Here is a 19,831-nt window from a genome sequence, read left to right on the forward strand (position 1 = left end):
GTTGGTCCAATCTATCCTGAACTTGTAAAGGAGTTTTGGGTACATGCAACAGTTACCCCAACTGCCATCATTTCATTCGTGCTAGGGCATGAAGTGACTATCACTGAGAAACTCATCAGAAAGCTGTACAATCTTAATGATGAAGAAGGTTGGTCTGAGTTTCAACCCCATACAGTTGACTGGACTTTAGTTGAAAAACAAATCTCTACGGTTGTTGGAACTGATTCTCATTTTACGGGCAACTTAAAGCCTTTTTATAAAGTATGGGCTGAGATTATTCTGGGTTCTCTTCACCATAGAAAAAAGATGCGCTGCTCCTCCTACATCAGTCCGACTCACAAGTATACTCTTTTCTGCATTGGCAAAAAGATAGAGATCAACATCTCCCATATTCTATTTGAGAATCTGAAAACCTCTATCTTTGAGTCAAGAGAAGATGAAAGGGCGAAGTATCCTCATATTCCAAGAACAACCATTCCTTTCGGAAGGATGATTTCAGACTTTCTGATTGAAAGCAAAGTGGTGGACTCCATCAGAAATCGTAATGCCTCGCATTTTCTTGGAGTAACTCAAGGTCCCATCTTCAATGGTGTTGATCTGTTCGGACTGGAAGTCATTAAGAATGTACCTGTTATGTGCACGAGCTTTCCTGACATTCTGTCTAGAAGAATTGCTGTTAAAGGGTTCATCTCTCTGTTTCATAAAGAACTTGATCAAGTTGTCAAGTTTTACTTGGAAGATTGCGTGAGGAAGCAATCGGATGTTGATCCTGCTTGGATCCGTGGCAGAGTACTTCCGTCTAAAGAGGATATTCTGAAGAAGGATAAGAAGGAACGACAGGCAAGGTTAAAAAGAAAGGCTGAAGAAGATGAGGCTGAAAGAGCCAAGAAGTTGAGGGTCACCTATGATCCTGACAAGGTGGACTCTAAAGAACGAAGAGATAAAAGGATCAGAGATTCCTTTCGCAGAACCAGATCTTCTTCTTCTTCTTCTGTACAAATCTCCAGAAATGTCCTTACTCCACCTCCTTCTGTCCCTAAACCATCTTTCCAATCACCTCCATCTGAACCAAAAGTAAACTTCACTTTACAAAATCCTTCTCCATCATCCTTCTCCTCTCCCATTCTAAACCCCACACCGTTGAGCATTCTTCCACCAACTCCTTCTGATAATTTCCCCTCACCAATTCCCTTTACAAATACTCCACCCTCTCCTCACTCCATCCCATCTGACACTCCAACCTCATCAATCATTCTCTCAGATATCCCCTCCTCCTCAACCACCGCACCTCCACCTTCTATATCTCATCCTTTACCTACCAGAAAATCCCAACCCTACTGTCTTCTCTATCCAGACTACAAATTTACCTTCAATCCGCCTGAACCTGAACCTTCTACATACCTGGAACTCTTCAGACATGAGGTGATTAGTAGTCTAGACCTTCTGAAGGATGCATTCCTAAATGGTCTGGATGATGTTTCTACAAGAAATCTCTGGAGAAGATTTCGCAAGGATTTTCAAGTAGAAGCAATGGGTGTTCAGAAAAGACTAGTGGCTGCTGCCCCTGGTTACCCTGGTTACCTTCTGGAGGAAGATAATGGTATATACTACCATCCTCTCAGAAATTGTGTTGCTGCTGAGGAGAAGCCCTTTGTGGATGAATTGGAAGTATTAAGACTGGCTGCTGCAATGGAAGCAAACCCATGCAGGGACATGGTTATCTGGATTCCTGAGTATCCTGTTCTGCTTGGAGACTTCAAGACCTTATTTGACTTTCTGAGGGAAAACCCTTCTAAGAATGACCCTAGCTTGGTCATTCCAGAAGTTGTTGACCCACCAGAAGTTGAAGGTCCCTCTGCTCCAAGGAATCTAGCTGCCATTCTTCAGGCACTTGAGAATGGCGACTCGGAAATTCCTGCTGCAGAATATGGAGATGCTTCTATGCAAGAAGCAGATGCTGAAGATCATGTTGCTAAATCAGACCCTGTTGAGGACATCCCAGCAAATGATACTTCTATGGAAGCTGCAGATCATGTTGTCATTCCTGTGGTTGAAAGCGGTGAAGCTTCCTCTGATGAACCTTCTCGTCTTGCAAGGACTCTAGAAGCGATTCAGAGGAGACAGGATGAGCAAAGCTCACTCAATGACAAGTATGATGCTTTCATTGAAAGGCAAGAAGGACACAACAACGATGTTAAAGAGATGCTGGCCAAGATCTTATCAAGACTAGGGCCATCTTAGATTGAGTCTGTGGTGTTTCTTTCTTTTCTTTGCATCTGTTTTGTTTCTGTGCATCTGATCTTTTCATCCTGTACTTTTGTACCCATTGGTTGAACCTTAATGAAATCATCTTCTTCCTCCATGTGTTCTGTTTTATACATCTGAATTTTTTTTTTTATATATTCTTTTTGATGTTATGACAAAAAGGGGGAGAAAGATAAATGATAAATGATTTGATTAAATCTATCAGTTGCTGGGTAAAGGCTCCCACACATTCACTAACAAGAACTGCAAGTTCTATATGGTTTAAGTGTTTTGCAGGTACAGAGTAGTGAAGTGAATCTTCAAAGCAAACACTAGAAGCAAAACCATGGAAACTGAAGCAAGCTGAGTGCTGTCAAGCTTCAGAGATCAGAAGCAAGAAAGAAGAATGAATCAGAAGCACTGATAATAGAATTTGAATATCATTGTCTATCCTGTTATGACAAAATTCTATTTGCCCTGATACATATAATGTTATGGCTCTGATACATTATTTGCTCTGATACATGTTTTTAGCCTAAATGCTCTGATACATTTGGCTCTGATACATATCATGTATTTGAATATACATTTTATGTTCTAACTCGTTCATGCTGACTTTTGTCGTTTAGTTTTTGTTCTGTAACATTTCAGGATGTAGAGATGCTCAGATGATGCTCTGGTACATTCAACAATGTTCTGATACAAATCTAGCATGAAGTGATGTTGGTAGACATTCAAAGTTCTGAAGCTATCCGAGGGAAGCAGAAATCAGAAGATGTGAATGTTCTAAAAGATCCAGTAATTCAAGTTCTGAAGCTGTCCTGAATGGAAGCAGAAGTCAGAAGCTGTGAATGTTCTGAAGATCAAAGAAATTCAAGTTCTGAAGCTGTCCAATGGAAGCAGAAGTCAGAAGCTATGAATTCTCTGAAGGCAGAAGCTTATATGATCGTCTCTACCGAAATAATCAGGGAAGTCTTTTATCAAAGTTCTTCGAGTATTTATTTCAGGGGGAGATTATTTATCTCAGGGGGAGATTGTTAATCTCAGGGGGAGACATATTCATATGCTTATGCTATAGCTGTGTAATTTGTCTTTTGCCGTCTACTCTTTCTGATCGCAAATTCATATCATTTATATATGTTTTTGTCATCATAAAAAAGGGGGAGATTGTTAGAACAAGATTTGTTCTTATCAATTATCTTAGTTTTGATGATAACAATAATATGAATTTTGCTTAAGATAATATGGTACTCTAATCCAATGCAATTTCCCTTTCAGGAAATATATATAAAGAGTACGCATAATTCAGCGCTCAGAAGATGTGTCTCAAATGGTTCAGCGTGCAACATCAGAACATGGTCTGGCAAGACATCAGAAGATGGTCGAAGCAGAATCAGAACATGGGTCTATGGAAGCATCAGAAGAACATGAGATCAGAAGCTCTGAAAATCAGAAGATGGTATCACGCTCAGAAGCACTTCAAGGTCAGAAGATCAGAAGATGCTGTGCACCAAGCTGTTTGACTCTGATGATATTCAAACGTCGTATTCACAAACATCAGATCAGAAGGAAGTACACGTGGCAGACTACGCTGACTGACAAAAGGAACGTTAAAGCTACTAAAGGCTACGTCAGTAGACACAGCGTGAACAAGGCTCGAGGTAGTTGACAAAAGCGTATAACATTAAATGCAAAGCTGTACGGAACACGCAAAGCATTAAATGCATTCAACGGTCATCTTCTCAACGCCTATAAATATGAAGTTCTGATGAGAAGCAAGGTTAACGATTCTGCACAAAATCAACTTATATCAAACTTGCTGAAACGCTATTCAAATCTAAACTCAGAATCTTCATCTTCATCAAAGCTCACTACATTGCTGTTGTAATATCTTAGTGAGATTAAGCTTAAACTGTTAGAGAAATATCACAGTTGTGATTATCGCTTTTAAGAAGCATTTGTAAACTCTTGAATTGATTACATTAAGTTGTAAGGAACTAGAGTGATCGGTTGATCAGTATACTCTAGGAAGTCTTGGCAGTTGGCTGAGCAGTTTGTAACTAGAGTGATCAGGTTGATCAGAATACTCTAGAGGAAGTCTTAGCAGTTGGCTGAGCAGAAAGTCTTAGGAGTGAACTAAGCCTAGAGTGATCGTGTTGATCAGTAGACTCTAGAAAAAGTCTTAGGAGTGAACTAAGCAGTTGTTCCTGGAGTGATCAGGTTGTGATCAGAAGACTCTGGAAGACTTAGTTGCGGCTAAGTGGAAAACCATTGTAATCCGTGCGATTAGTGGATTAAATCCTCAGTTGAGGTAAATCATCTCTGCGGGGGTGGACTGGAGTAGCTTCGTTAACAGCGAACCAGGATAAAAATATTTGTGCATTTATTTTTATCGTCCAAGATTTAAAGTCACACTTATTCAATCCCCCCCTTTCTAAGTGTTTTTCTATCCTTCAAAATGTTAGTTGCATTAGTGAACATACAAACTATAAAAAAAGTGTTAGAACTAAACCAAAATCAAACAAAAGCAACACTTCGATACCTTGACACTGCCACTATGTAAATTCACATGTCGATGCTAAAAGTCAGTAGCCTATCCCATGTCTAAACTAAGCATTATCAATACAAATTCTAAAACTCAAGCAACCACAACATATCACCATGAGAAAAAGCTGTGTATTCAAGGATTGGCACATTTTTGTCAAGCTTTTATTCTATGAGGATATTCATCAAACATGTCAAGTGCAAAAACTAAAGACTATAGTTCCATGTTAATTTCTACACTAATTCTAACCAAAATCCACAGCTACGAACAAACTCTATGTTGACAACAAAATTAATTCAACAGAATTTTTAACAATCATCACAAATTTATAGCTAAATTCAAAATTCACGTAAAATTCAAGTAATCAAAATATGAGGATTAAAGCGTATTACCAAATGCAAGAGGAGAATCACGAAGTGACAATAATGTTGATGCCAAGACCGCGAATGGCAAGGGGAGGAGATGATCGCCGGAAAAATGAACGGAAGAGAGCAATCCGCGGCGGAGCTCACGGTGGCCGGAATCGCGGACGCTGGCGATTCGGCTGTGATGTGGCGGCATGGAGCGGAGGCTGACTGGAAGTGATTTGCACGAGTAATTGAAGGAAGAGAATTGATTGCTTTTGTTTGATTTTGTGATTTGGTGTTTACGTGTTCTTGAATTTGTTCATAGTGTTCTTGATGAAATTCAAAGGAAATTAGTGTTTGATTGTAGAGAATTGAGAGAGAGTGAGGGAAGTGTTTTTGAGAATTTTTGGGGAATGGAAATTAATGAAAGAAAAGGAGGGAAAATTGTTTATATGGTTTAAATGGTGAAATGTCAAAAATGCCCCCGACGTATCTCTTTTTTTGCTCGTTTTCGGGGAAACGTGAATCAGTGCGAAATTCGGAAATAAAACGAACGTCACTATGAAGATGACCAAATTTGTGACTCGTAGCCGCGAGAATCGTCTCAAACCGACAAACGGTGAGGAAATTATACGCGTTTGAATGACGAGAAAAATCGGTTCATCTGGTGCGACTGTGCAGAATTTTGCGAGTACCGTTCAAAGAACGTGATAAAACTCAAACTTCGGCTCGAAGTCTGACTTAGCACGTGTGACGAAGAATCGAAGATAACGAAATTTCCGAGAAAATGCCGCCGGTAGGGCTGGAAATGAGTCGAGTCGAGTCGAACTCGCCTCAGCTCAGTTTGACTCGTTAAGAATTGGCCGAGTTCGAGTTCGAGTTCGAGTTCGAGTTGATGACGAATTTTTTTTCCAGCTCAAACTCGACTCGTTAAGAATTGGCCGAGTTTGAGTTCGAGTTCGAGTTTATCTCGAACTTTTTTTCTGGTCAAACTCGACTTGTTAGAAGTTCACGAACATCTCGATTCAGCTCGTTAGGTTTATCTTGTTAGGTTTAACTCGCTTATTTCACGGACTTAAAAATTAATTTTTAAAGTCTATTTTGTTACATATACATTTGACATTTTAAATGAATATTTTTTAAATCAAAAATATAGAAATAAAATAAAAGTTATAAGATTGAAATTTATATGATGTTTATTTGTATAATTATTTGTAGAAATATTTTGCTCACTAGAGAATATAAATTATCAATTAAAACCGTTAGATTAAAATAAAATATGATACTAAGATTTAGAGCAAATATTTAAACCTACTCTTAAAGTTAATATAATCTATCTCATATATAATCGAGTTGACTCATGAACCTAACGAGTCGAACTATGTATAGTTCAAGCTCAGCTCATTTAGTTAACGAACTTAGTTTTTAGCTCATACTCAGCTCATTTGGTTCATGAACCTAGTTCATCGATTTAATTTTCGAATCGAGTTTCGAACTATTTTCGAGTTAGTGTGGTTCATTGCCAGCCCTAGCCGCCGGAATGGACTCCATACGATAAAAATCGAAGAAGTTATGAATTTTCAAACTCGTTGCGACGTACTCGAAAACACACTTTTTACCGAAAGATTGCGACGTTCCTTAAAATGCTGGGCACTTTTGGTGCATAATCGGCCGATGGTCCGAACATATGAAATCTTGGTAATGATGGCACGGATCCTCAGTTAAATTTTCAAGCGAATCTGACTGGCGGATTGTGAGATATGAATTTTTAATTGTCCGAAAACCCTACATTCAGCACCGTTTTTCACTACGAAACCTCAAGTAATTTGCAAATTTGACGACCTTCCTCAAAGAATTGGCTTCCGAGCCAAACACAAAAGTTATAGATATCGTCGAAACAGTGGAGACAACGCGGGAACTTAACTCATATCACCTTCCAAATAGTATTTGTGAATTTTCTCGTACTTACACTGTTTAAACCATTTTTCACACCGTATCTTCTTAAACCCATGAAAACTCTTTATTATTTTTCTTCAATTTTTGAATGACGAAATAAACGTCATTATTAACTTATAGCTCAAATAAAGAGGGCAAATTTTGGGGTGCAACAGCTGCCCCTATTCAAACTTCTTGAACCTGACGAGCGAGAAACGAAAGTTTCGAACCGTTGAGGTGGAAGGAGATTGAATACCAGAATGAACTCGAAAATTTGCACTCTTGATCAATAGAAGATCCTGTCTTGTAAAAAGAAGGAATGTACCACCCCACCAGCAGGAAGAAAAAACTTCACTTGATCCGGGCATCGAGAGTAAGTAAGCCTTCATCTGATCTGACAATTTTAGGGAGAGGGAGACAAACTTCTTCTGATTTAAACATCAGGATAAGCGCCTGTAATAATTAGGCGCGTTGCTCTCTGGGAAACATTTGAATGTGGATAACTTTCCTGTAGAAAGAAACAGATATGATATGCTTTATGCATGATGCATGTATGAATGTGTATGGAATAACGTTTCCGAGGAGGAAGACGCTACCCGCTTAGAGAATGCAATGCGAATGATGCATGATTCGAACGTTGCTTAGGGAGGCAACGGATGAACACTGAATTGCTGAAGAAGTCCTGGAGAGAGCATAGAACTCTGCGGGGAGGACAAGATACGTGACCCGAAGTCACAAACCGTGAGCTGGCAAAGATGGATTAGAAATCTGCTGGTGACGACCAAATCTGGACGCGAGCTCTGATTGGGAAATCAAATCCTGCTTGGGGAGTAGAACATCCCAATTAACTGCTTAGGGAACACCCTGGAAACTTCTCTGGAGAAGCAAATTCTCGACATTCTGGGGATGCGGAGATAAGAGCAAGTCATGAAGACAACTCTGATGGGGAGTGACCAACTAGCTTGCGTATGACGCATTCCGCTGGGAAAACTTGAAGGAAACAGATTCTGCTGAGGATGCATGCGAATCTCTGCTGAGGAAAGACTCGGTGGGGAAGATGAATACTTCTGCACAAAGATCCACTGATGAGATGAGGAATCCGTTGGGGATAAGGAATCCGGCATAAGAATCTTTTGCTAAGATCACTCCACTGGGGAATAAGATGACTCTCCTGGGGAAAACGGGTCAATCCGTTGGGGAGAGAAACGCTCTACTGGGGAGAACGAGGAACTCGGGCAAGGAACCTCATTAAGAGCTAGCTAGGGAATCAGACACCATTCCATCATGATTCAACTGGGGAGAAAGCATTCCGTCGGGAATAAGGCTTCTGGAGCATAGAGAATGCATTAAGATGTGCTTTACTGAGGATATGAGAATCCTGGAGCAAGGAAAGTCCCATCTGAAAGTACTCAGCTGGGGAATGAGAATCTTTCATTAAGAAACACTCGGCTGGGGAGTGAGAATCTCTCATGATTAAGTCTGCCGATATGCTGATACGAAGCGCTTGCAAGCATGTACCTGCGAGACAAACAAATGCAAATGCCCTAGGATATAGCATGGTATCTTAGCCTGCCATCCCAGTTACACAAAACTTCGAAGTAGATTCAAAGGTTTCATTTCTAATCATGTATTGTAAAAGCAATGCAGTTTTCATATGCAAAGTTTAACACAAACTTAGGACGTTTTATGCAAACAAAACGGTAAAAGAAAACAGTTGTTTAAGATAAAAAGGATCCTTATTAATTGCAAAAGGAATGCTCATAAAAGAGCGAACACTTTTCAGAAGTAGTTCCTAGTAAGAGGTAACCACACATTTATTGAGTACAAGAGAAATGGCAATGTGAAACGGATATCCATTGGTTTCGATCCCGCTATCACTTTTATAACTCCGACGCTCTCATCTCCTTGCTTTGGAAGACCGTACTCATTAGGATTGATCACTGCCCGATTTAACAACTGATTGATATGACATCACCAAACTTGTGGACCCGACGGGGTTTGTGAGCGCCTTTAGGGATTTGAGTTGCCAGCGATGCAAACTCAAGAACACGGAGTCTTGCTTATCCCTCGGTCGGGAGCCCTAAACAAAGTGAGTGGATGTTGTGCATGCTTTAGGGATTTGAGCTGCCCGGTGCAAACTCAAGAACACGGAGTCTTGCTTATCCCTCGGTCGGGAGCCCTAAGCATGTACGAAAAGTGATTGCCAAGGTGGCATGCAAGATGTAGTCGTTCGCTTTTGTCCCTTTTTTGCCTAAGCCGCCCTTTCGGGTTTTCAACTTAGCGGGTATATTTGTTTCTTTTTCATTCTTTTGCCTGATTCATTTTCTTTTCTTTTTCCTTTCTTTTTTTTTTCTTTTTTTTCTTTTTTTTTCTTTTCTTTTTTTTTTCTTTTTTTACCAGGTCTATGCGAAGTATTTTTTGACTACATCTGCGTTCACAGGGTGCGGAAAGTTCTCGCCATCCATTGTTGCAAGCATCATGGCACCGCCAGAGAATACTTTCTGCACAACAAAGGGGCCTTCATACGTCGGAGTCCACTTGCCTCGAGGATCGCCTTGAGGGAGAATGATTCTTTTGAGTACCAGATCACCTGGTTTGTAGCTTTGGGGTCGCACCCGCTTGTCAAAAGCTTTCCTCATCTTCTTTTGGTACACTTGACCATGTCCGATAGCCGCTAAGCGTTTTTCATCAATGAGGTTCAACTGATCCATCCGATTTTGTACCCATTCTGACTCATCAAGCTCGACATCTTTCATAATCCTCAGGGAAGGAATCTCAACTTCAACAGGCAATACTGCTTCCATGCCATAAACAAGTGAGAAAGGAGTTGCCCCAGTCGATGTACGCACAGAGGTGCGATAGCCATGCAAGGCGAAAGGCAACATCTCGTGCCAATCTCGGTAGGTCACTACCATCTTCTGCACAATCTTCTTAATGTTCTTGTTGGCCGCTTCAACAGCGCCATTCATCTTTGGACGGTACGGAGAAGAATTGTGATGCTTGATCTTGAAGGACTCACAAAGCTCCTTCATCATCTTGTTATTGAGATTTGATCCATTATCAGTAATGATCTTCTCAGGAATCCCATAACGACAGATTATGTTGTGCTTGATAAAGCGAGTAATCACTTGTTTGGTAACATTCGCATAAGATGCGGCTTCAACCCACTTGGTGAAGTAATCGATGGCAACCAAAATGAAGCGATGTCCATTAGAAGCAGTAGGCTTAATCTCTCCAATCATGTCAATGCCCCACATTGCAAAAGGCCACGGAGAAGTCAAGACATTCAAAGGCACAGGCGGCACGTGCACTTTATCAGCATAGATCTGGCACTTGTGACAAATTCTGACATGGTTATGACAATCAGTTTCCATAGTGGACCAATAGTAACCAGCCCTCAAGATCTTCTTAGCCATTGTATGCCCACTAGAATGGGTACCAAACTCGCCTTCGTGCATTTCTTCAATGATTTTCGAAGCTTCTTCCTTCACAACACATCGGAGCAACACACCGTCATGATGCCTCTTGTACAACACCCCACCGTTGAGGTAAAACTTAGCTGCAAACCTTCTCAGAAACTTCTTATCAGTCACCGACGCTTCGGGAGGATACTCTTGAGTTTCGAGGAACTTTTTGATATCATGATACCATGGATTTCCATCCAGTTCAACATCAGCCTCAAAGCAGAATGCCGGCTCATCCAACCTATTGATGGTGATGTTAGGCGCTTCATTGGCCCATTTCACTTTGAACATGGAAGCCAAAGTAGCGAGAGCATCAGCAAGATTGTTCTCTTCTCTAGAAATATGCTCGAATGTGATCTCATCAAAATACGGAATGAGTCTCATCACATGCTCCATGTACGGAATCAGATTCTGATGGCGAGTTTCCCAATCTCCATTGATCTGGCTAATGACAAGATTGGAATCCCCATAAACTTTCAAGTACTTGATTCGCAAATCAATCGCAGCTTCGATACCATAAATGCAGGCTTCATATTCAGCCATGTTATTAGTGCAATCAAAACAGATTCTGGCTGTAAACGGAATATGAAAACCTGATGGAGAAGTAATTACAGCTCCAACACCATTCCCGAGTGCATTAGAGGCACCATCGAACACGAGCGTCCATCGCGATCCTGGTTCGGGTCCTTCCTCTGGTCCAGGAATGTTACAATCTCTGATGTACAACACATCCTCATCGGGGAATTCAAACTTCATCGGTTCATAATCTTCGACCGGCTGGTGCGCAAGATAATCCGCCAACACACTACCTTTGATGGCTTTCTGGGTAGTATACTGGATATCATATTCAGTCAAGATCATTTGCCACCTGGCTAGTCTTCCGGAAAGAGCGGGCTTCTCAAAAACATACTTGATAGGATCCATCCTGGAAATCAATAAGGTGGTGTGAACCAACATATACTGCCTCAGCCGGCGAGCAGCCCACACCAAAGCACAGCAAGTTTTCTCGAGCAGTGAGTATCGGGATTCACAGTCGGTAAACTTTTTGCTAAGGTAGTATATTGCATGCTCTTTTCGGCCAGACTCGTCATGTTGACCCAACACACAACCCATTGAGTTTTCAAGCACTGTGAGGTACATAATCAAAGGCCTTCCTGGAACTGGAGGCATTAGTATCGGAGGTTCCTGCAGATACTCTTTCACTTTTTCAAATGCTTTTTGACAATCATTATTCCACCTGGCCGTCTGATCTTTTCTTAGCAATTTGAATATTGGTTCACAAGTGGTCGTAAGATGAGAGATGAATCTAGCAATGTAGTTCAATCTCCCTAAGAAACCACGAACCTCTTTTTTTGTCTTCGGCTCAGGCATCTCTTGTATAGCTTTTATTTTCGCAGGATCGACCTCAATACCTTTTCCGCTAACAACAAAGCCCAACAACTTTCCGGATCGCACTCCGAAAGTGCATTTGTTTGGATTCAACCTTAGTCTGAATTCCCGAAGCCTTTCAAACAACTTCTGCAAGTGAACCAAGTGCTCTTCTTCAGTGTGAGACTTTGCAATCATGTCGTCAACATACACTTCAATCTCTTTGTGAATCATGTCGTGAAAAAGAGTCACCATGGCGCGCTGATACGTTGCCCCTGCGTTTTTCAACCCAAAAGGCATGACTTTATAGCAGAAAGTTCCCCACGGTGTGATAAACGTTGTTTTCTCCATGTCTTCTGGTGCCATCTTGATCTGATTGTACCCAGAGAAGCCATCCATGAAGGAAAACACTTTGAAAGGAGCAGTATTATCCACCAACACATCAATGTGAGGAAGAGGAAAATCATCCTTTGGACTCGCCCTATTAAGATCTCTGTAGTCCACACACATCCTGACCTTTCCGTCCTTCTTAGGTACAGGAACAATATTAGCGACCCACGGCGGGTAATTCACCACTTGTAGAAAGCCAGCATCAAATTGTTTCTCAACCTCTTTCTTAATCTTCTCAGACATATCTGGGCGAGTCCTTCGAAGCTTCTGCTTGACAGGAGGACTATCTTCCTTGAGAGGTAGACGGTGTACCATAATATCTGTATCAAGACCAGGCATATCCTCATAGGACCAAGCAAAGATATCTGCATACTCTTTCAACATAGCAATAAGCCTCTGCTTCACACTATTCTCAAGCGCAGCCCCTATCTTGACTTCTCGGACTTGCTCTTTAGTGCCAACATTTACCATCTCAATTACCTCCTGATGCGGTTGAATCGCTTTCTTTTCTTCCTGTTTCAATAATCTGGCCAACTCGTCGGGGAGATCACAATCTTCATAAGCTTCCTCCTCGGCTTGGTAGATCGGATTGTCAAAATCATAATAAGCAATAGCGGAATTGTTACCAATGGAATCCGTGGTGGTGGAACATCTGCATGATTGATGTTTTTATTTTAGTTTTGTTTTTATTAAGCTATGTGCAAGTGTGTGCAAAAACATCGCCATTTAAAGGAAAAAGTTAAAAAAGAAAGAAAAAGAGCAAAACATTTGAATGCAAAAACGTCCTTTTATTTCATGATTAACTTTGAAAATGCAAACTGCATGGCCCTACAAATGATTCACTACGCCTTGGGCATAGCGTAGGAATTATTGCATGATAAGAAAAGTAAAAACAAGAAATTTACTCCTGAGCTTGTGTGACTTGAATGACATCTTCAATTGTCCAGTTGCGAGGCATCTCCCCAGGAATACTTGGACGAATCCAGCTATCAAAATCACAGTCACTATCCACCTCTTCACCATTGACAATGGCATTAACCTGACCGTCTTGAATGACACCCCCGCTCACAAACTTGATCGGGCTGCGATCTTCCGGTATAGGCGCAAGCCTCTTGTTCAACTTTCGATAAAATTGCAAAGGACCCTCATTCGTCAATTTCTGAATCGTGCTCTTCAATTCATCACAGCCTTCAGGTTGAGTTTTACAATTCACACAATCAATTCCACAATCCGGGATTATTCCATTATCAATCAGATACTGCTTCGCGGATAGCAACGGCAAAGTCAAACGGCCCACATCAGACACTACACTCATACCTTCATTCTCAATAGCATTCACGCCCGAGTCTCCGTGAGTAGGTATCAGATTGTTGACAATATTAGGCGTCTGAGTAAACTGAATAACTTTCTGGTCCAACAAGTCTTGTACTTTGTTTTTAAATTCCCAACAATTCTCAATCGAATGACTAGGTGCCCCAGAATGATACTCACACGCTTTCTTTTTTTTCCCCTCCGGAACCCAAGTCGAAGTAAAAGGAAGCTCTTGTAATTCGACCATCCGAAGTTCGAGCAGACGGGTCAGTAATTGGTCATGAGGCACCGGAATTGGATCGAACCTTCTTGGTTGTCCTTTCATCTTACGCTGATCCGAGGGGACGTATGGGTGATATCTGTTCCATCCCGGCATTGGTTTCTTACGAATAGCCCCAGGCGGTAATTCAGATACCATAAGACGTGAAGTAGAGCCTCGAGAATAAGAAGGAATTATCCTCTTCTTTGCTGGAGTTGGGACGTAATTGACTTGAATACCCAGCCCATCTGGGGTGAACACAAATGCCCCTAATTTTATCAAATCCGCAACAGTATGCTTCAAGGCTTTGCAATTTTCAATGTCATGACCAGCCGCTCCAGAATGGAACTCACAACGAACACCAGCATCCTGATTATGAGGAAAATTCGCAAAGGGCTTTGCAGTACGGAGTGCGGTCAATTGAAACTTAAGCAAGCATGGCAACCGTTGAGCATAAAGCATCGGAATTGGCTCAAACTTTTCTTTCTGAGTCTCCCTTCTCAAAGGATAGATCTCGATCTTTGACTCAATTTGAGGGGGAGAAACCGGATGCTGGCGGGAAGGAGAATTGGGAATACTCCCTGGCTTAAAGGATGAGGGGTGAGCATCTCTTCGGTTGCCATAGTTTCCAAAAGATGAGGTGCAGAAATAGTCTCAATTGCCTCCATAGGCGCATGATCGCCCCTCTTCTTCAGCTCTTCCATAATCAAATTCATTTGGTTTTTCAACTGAACATTTTCCTTCTTTAAGGACTCTTGACGGCGAACCATAGCTTGCATGTCCACCATGACCAAACCCATCTGAACCTTCATTTCAGCTAACTCTTCACGAAGTTGTTCCATATCTGGCTTTCGATTTGCACGCCTTCTGATAACAACACAGCGAGACATAAGATATAAGCCCTGCAAAACCTGCAAATGTATGACATGTATGATATATGAATGATATGCATGAAATGTTTGTCAACTTTCAGGTATCCAAGAGTTCATCCCACTTTCAGATAGGACATAGAAACCCTGATACCGAAGATATTTGAATAACAATCCGCACACGAGAATAATTCATCAAACTGAGCATATTCCATTCAAACATAACCGAGAATTTGAGTTCATACAAACAAAACACATAATCGTGTCACAAAGTGCTCATACAAAAGAAATCCAGAATATCAAAATACGACCCCATCCAACAATCCTGGATATGGGCGTCAAACATCAAGAATAAACAGCAAATCAACTCCATGGACCAAACAAATCCATTCCACAACGGCACTAGGATCGTCTGATGATAGAGTGAGCTCCTTCACCGTCTCCTCTCCGTTGGGCTCGGAGTCTTCACAAAAGGTCCTTTGCTGGGCACCAAAGAGAGGAACCAGATGAACAACAACTGAAGGCAACAAGTGATAGCACTGCCACCTTTCTCATATCTGGAATGAACGGCATAATAAGTATCGGCCAACAATGTAGGAATAGGATTCTTTCCCATGAAGATGTGTACCGCGGCCGAGTCTACAAAATTGGGAACATTTGGGAACATCACAATCCCGTAAATAGCCACAGCAAGCAATGCATTATACGCGTTCCAATTCTTTTTCTCAAATTCCTCTTTAGCTTTTCTCACCAAGAACTTCAAAGAGAACCCCGAGACACCTCCATTCGACTTCCAATTATCAGATACTTCTTTTATGCTCAAATAAAGAGCAGCAGCGATCAACTTGAAATTCACTTCTTTTGGAACGTCGATGAATGGCACTTCGTCTTTTACCTTGAGATTAAGAATGATAGAGTACTCTTCCAATGTCGGAGCCAACTGGTAATCTTGGAACGTGAAACACCTCATTTCAGGATCATAGAATTGCATCAAAGTTTGCAAAACAGGCGTCTCAACCACGGTTTCCAACAAAGTCAAAATATTCCCATAATTATCCGTGAAACTCTTCAAGCAGAAAGCGGTCATCAACGAACTCAAACCCTCTAAGGCGGTCAACGGCTCTCGGAAGAAACTGTAAGTATGCGTATGTCTCTTTGCTTCCTTGACAGTATCAATGGGAGTGTCCATCTTTAGCTCGAGTGAACTCCTGAATATCCCTGAAAAACATGACATGCAAATGCTTATTATACATATCTTTTTTTTTTGCGTTTCTTTTGGAAATAAATATGCTATGATGCAAAGTGGTGGGACTTGTTGCCGCCCACCAGGCATTCTGGACTGCCAGTAACACACATAGTATAGAGCCAAAGGTTCGGCCCCCAAATGTTATACCACACGGAATATAGAATGTCAATCCACGGAACCAAAGCCCATAGTCAATAACACACTTGGAATAGAACACAGACTACCACTCGAACAAGAACCATAGTACCCCACGAACAAAGACCATAGTACACTCGAACAAGAACAGCGGTAACCCACAAACGAGAACAGCGGTAACCCACGAACAAGAACAGCGGTAACCCACGAACGAGAACAGCGGTCACCAACAATGTACCTGTTAATATGATCATTGATTCCCGCCCCACTCACGGGTAAAATCTAGGCCAAGGTAAGGTCATGAAACGCAGTATACGGTCCGCCCGAAGGTAAGCATCATCACAGCGCGGAAGCGGGTGACGATAATACCTCCGTTTGAAACCACTACTCTGCTCGTGGTCACATAATCCATCCCGAGACGTACACCTCGAGACAAACCATGCTCCCACTCTATCCTAGGGTTCCTATGGTTCACACATAGTCTGGGTATTGGGCCTTTTACCTCTTGAAACACCCACCCAACAGACAGAGATCCAGCCAGTCCAGAATATGATGCAGAAAAGTAAAAGCGCACATAGAATGCAATGCAAACAGGTAAATATGCAAAGCAATAAAACACCCAAAGATAAACACACAAAAGCGCTAGGATCGACTCGCTGAGTCCGGACCAGCAACAGGTCGAGACGTCCCCAGCAGAGTCGCCAGCTGTCGCTACCGCGAAAATTAACAGAGTCGCCACTAACATATTTATCCTGAAAAGGAAGGGAATGCCAGCAAACCACAGAACAAAACAACGGTCTCACGACCAGAGAAAAAGGGTAAGGGAGTCGGTTACGCGAGGGGAAGGTATTAGCACCCCTCGCGCCCATCGTACTCGATGGTATCCACGCCTGTGTCTATAACTATGGGTGTGTAACAAATCTACGCTAATCTGGACTAAAATGAATGCAGAATGTAGGGAAAAGACTGTGGACCTGGGATGCTTATGCTCCCAATCATCTACATGTTACTATTTGTAGCATGGGTTATCAATCGTCATTCTTAAAATTTGCCGTATTTCTTATTTCTTAAATGTACCGTTTATTCGTCGTACTGTTCAATATAGTATGTAATATTTGTACTGTCAGTATTAAATATTGTACTATTTGTCATAATATTGCTTAATTACTCAGATAATATTTTATGTGTTTTTTGCCAGTCAAATATGCATTTTTCTGTGCATTAAATGATTTTCAGGGTTATTATCGGTAATTTTGCCCGCATACAGTAAATATTAGTTATTTATTATGTCTGTGTTTTTTAACAAGTCATGTAAATAAACTTTCATTTTTCACATAAAACAAAAGCAAAAACAACAAAAAAAGAAAATTAACTTTGACTGTTGATTTTTCACTCTAACTGCTACATCAATACCTGGACAGTCAGTTGACAGCCAAACTACTGGCAGTACAATTCTCAGTGTTTTGTACCATCAATCAAATCAATCTTTCACAATTCAAAATTCCAAGATTTTTGTTCTAGAAGTCTTCTGAATATCACGCGATTAGCAGAGACTCAACACTGCACAAAAATCAGGTACGTTTAACTGTCTCCTACATAAACAGTCCCTGACTAGGGTTTTCTTGTTTTTACAGGAGAAACAAGTTTTTGAGACCTCAAATGGATTTCATGCACATCCATACATCTCAAAGTACCATCATACAAACTTTCAAACTTCAATTCACTCAGACGCACCGTCAGCAGCTCAAACAGTCAACAGACGACCCGTTTGACCAAAAAGTCAACAGACAGTCAAAAATGAAATTTTTTGTCAAAATCCATATTTTGTCAAAGGATTCATCATTTGATCATTGGATGATCATAATTCATCAAGGAAAGATCAAAAATCAACAAAACCCTAAGATTCAAAATTAGGGTTTTTACCTGAAAAGTCAACTCAACTTTGACTGGTCATAACTCTCTCATCCTTCATCCAAAAAATTCAAACCAAAGCTCATTTTGAAGGAAATTCAATTATCTTTCAAATGCCATTGATCCCATGGTCATTGGATTCACCATTTGAAAAATATGATCAAAGACATTACAGGTCATTTTCAAAGTCAACAAAAAGACACTTTTTTCAAAAGGACACACAAGGAGCATCAAAAATCATTTTGACATGAGACCAAAGGCATTGGTTAGAGGACTCTTTGAGGTTTCCAAAAAGTGCAAGATCTCCTTCATATGACAAAAATTGAGGGATTTACACCTTGTTGAAGTTGGCTAAATTTTGGAAAATGCATAAAACCAACATTGTTCAAAAATGCATTTTTTCCAAAAGGGGCCAAGTTTTCATGGTTCAAACATCATTTCCATAATATTATGGGCCTCCCACGACCAAGACTAAGCCCATAACATTTTTCATCCATTTTTGCTTGATTTTTTCTTATTTTAAGATTAAATTAAAAGGAAAAATGAAAGGATAATGGATAGCTTGAATTCCAAGCATGACTCATCAATATGACTCATTTAACTCTGTCTCAAGGCAAAGTACAGCAGAGGGAGAGAAGAAAATCAAGCCATAGTGGCTTAAATGCCAAGCTACATATGTGGAAAAAGTCAAGATTCTAGCAAAAGCACTTATTGCTTTCTAGCTTAGATTTTAAGCACCTCAATGCTTATAAATAGACTCCAATACTTCAGTAATATAGAGAGACAAGTTTAGAAACAAAGCCTTGCTCATAACACACTTGTAACCACTTGGAACTTTTTGAAAGAAATTCAAAATTCGAATTTTAGTTTCTAACTAGTTTCAGTTCAAACTAAGCATTCAAACATCATCCTTGAACATCAATAAACGTATCCCAATCAATTGCAAGCCTTGAAGCTCACTAAATCGAGCTATACAGGCCATAATTTGTTCGAACCTAAATCAACTCGTATTTGGTTATTCACGCATGCTTAACAAGATGTAGACATATATTTGAGTTTGGTTTGATGTGTAGATCATTTCTGGAAACTTAATTGAAGTTTGAACACGTATACACGAAACTACCATTTTAGGGTTCTTCATCTCAAAATTAGGGCTTTCCAAATTAGGCAAAATTACAAGTTCAAACATGTCCCATTGAATTCGTATGGACCAGACGAATTCAACCATGGCATCGCGCCAGATTTATATCACGTTTTACTTGTATTCGCTATTTTTTGCAGGTGTAATAGGTGGGAGCTTTTACACCACCTGCAAACGCAAGGTGTAAAAGGGTGGTTGTGATGAAGAAGATGATGCGTGGCTCCTCCCTATTGGCCAGGGCGCGCGCGTTTTTTTTAAAATAACTTTTGATCCTGTGCTTTGCAGTCCACGCTTTTGCCATGTGTCTCAATTTACTCACCTTCTGATCCACTTGCCAGCTCATCCTGCGTACCAGACACGCTAGCCCATGATATAGACTCTCAATCCAACCACACCTGATCAGTATCCTTTTATTTTCTATTTTATTTTAATTTTCTTTGTAAAATTTATTAAAAATAGTTTCAAAAATCCAAAAAATGCATAAAAAATATTTTTAGACTTCTAAAATAATATATTATTTTCTGAAATAAAAATATTTTATTTTTCTTCAAAATTTCAATATTTTGCATAATTAATTAGTATATATTTATATATTTTCTTTTTAATTATTCTAACCAATCAAAAAATCATAAAAAAAATTGTTCTTCATGTTAAATATTGTTTATA

This window comes from Vicia villosa, linkage group LG2 (assembly GCF_029867415.1).
Source record: "Vicia villosa cultivar HV-30 ecotype Madison, WI linkage group LG2, Vvil1.0, whole genome shotgun sequence".
In the NCBI taxonomy this organism is placed as follows: Eukaryota; Viridiplantae; Streptophyta; class Magnoliopsida; order Fabales; family Fabaceae; genus Vicia; species Vicia villosa.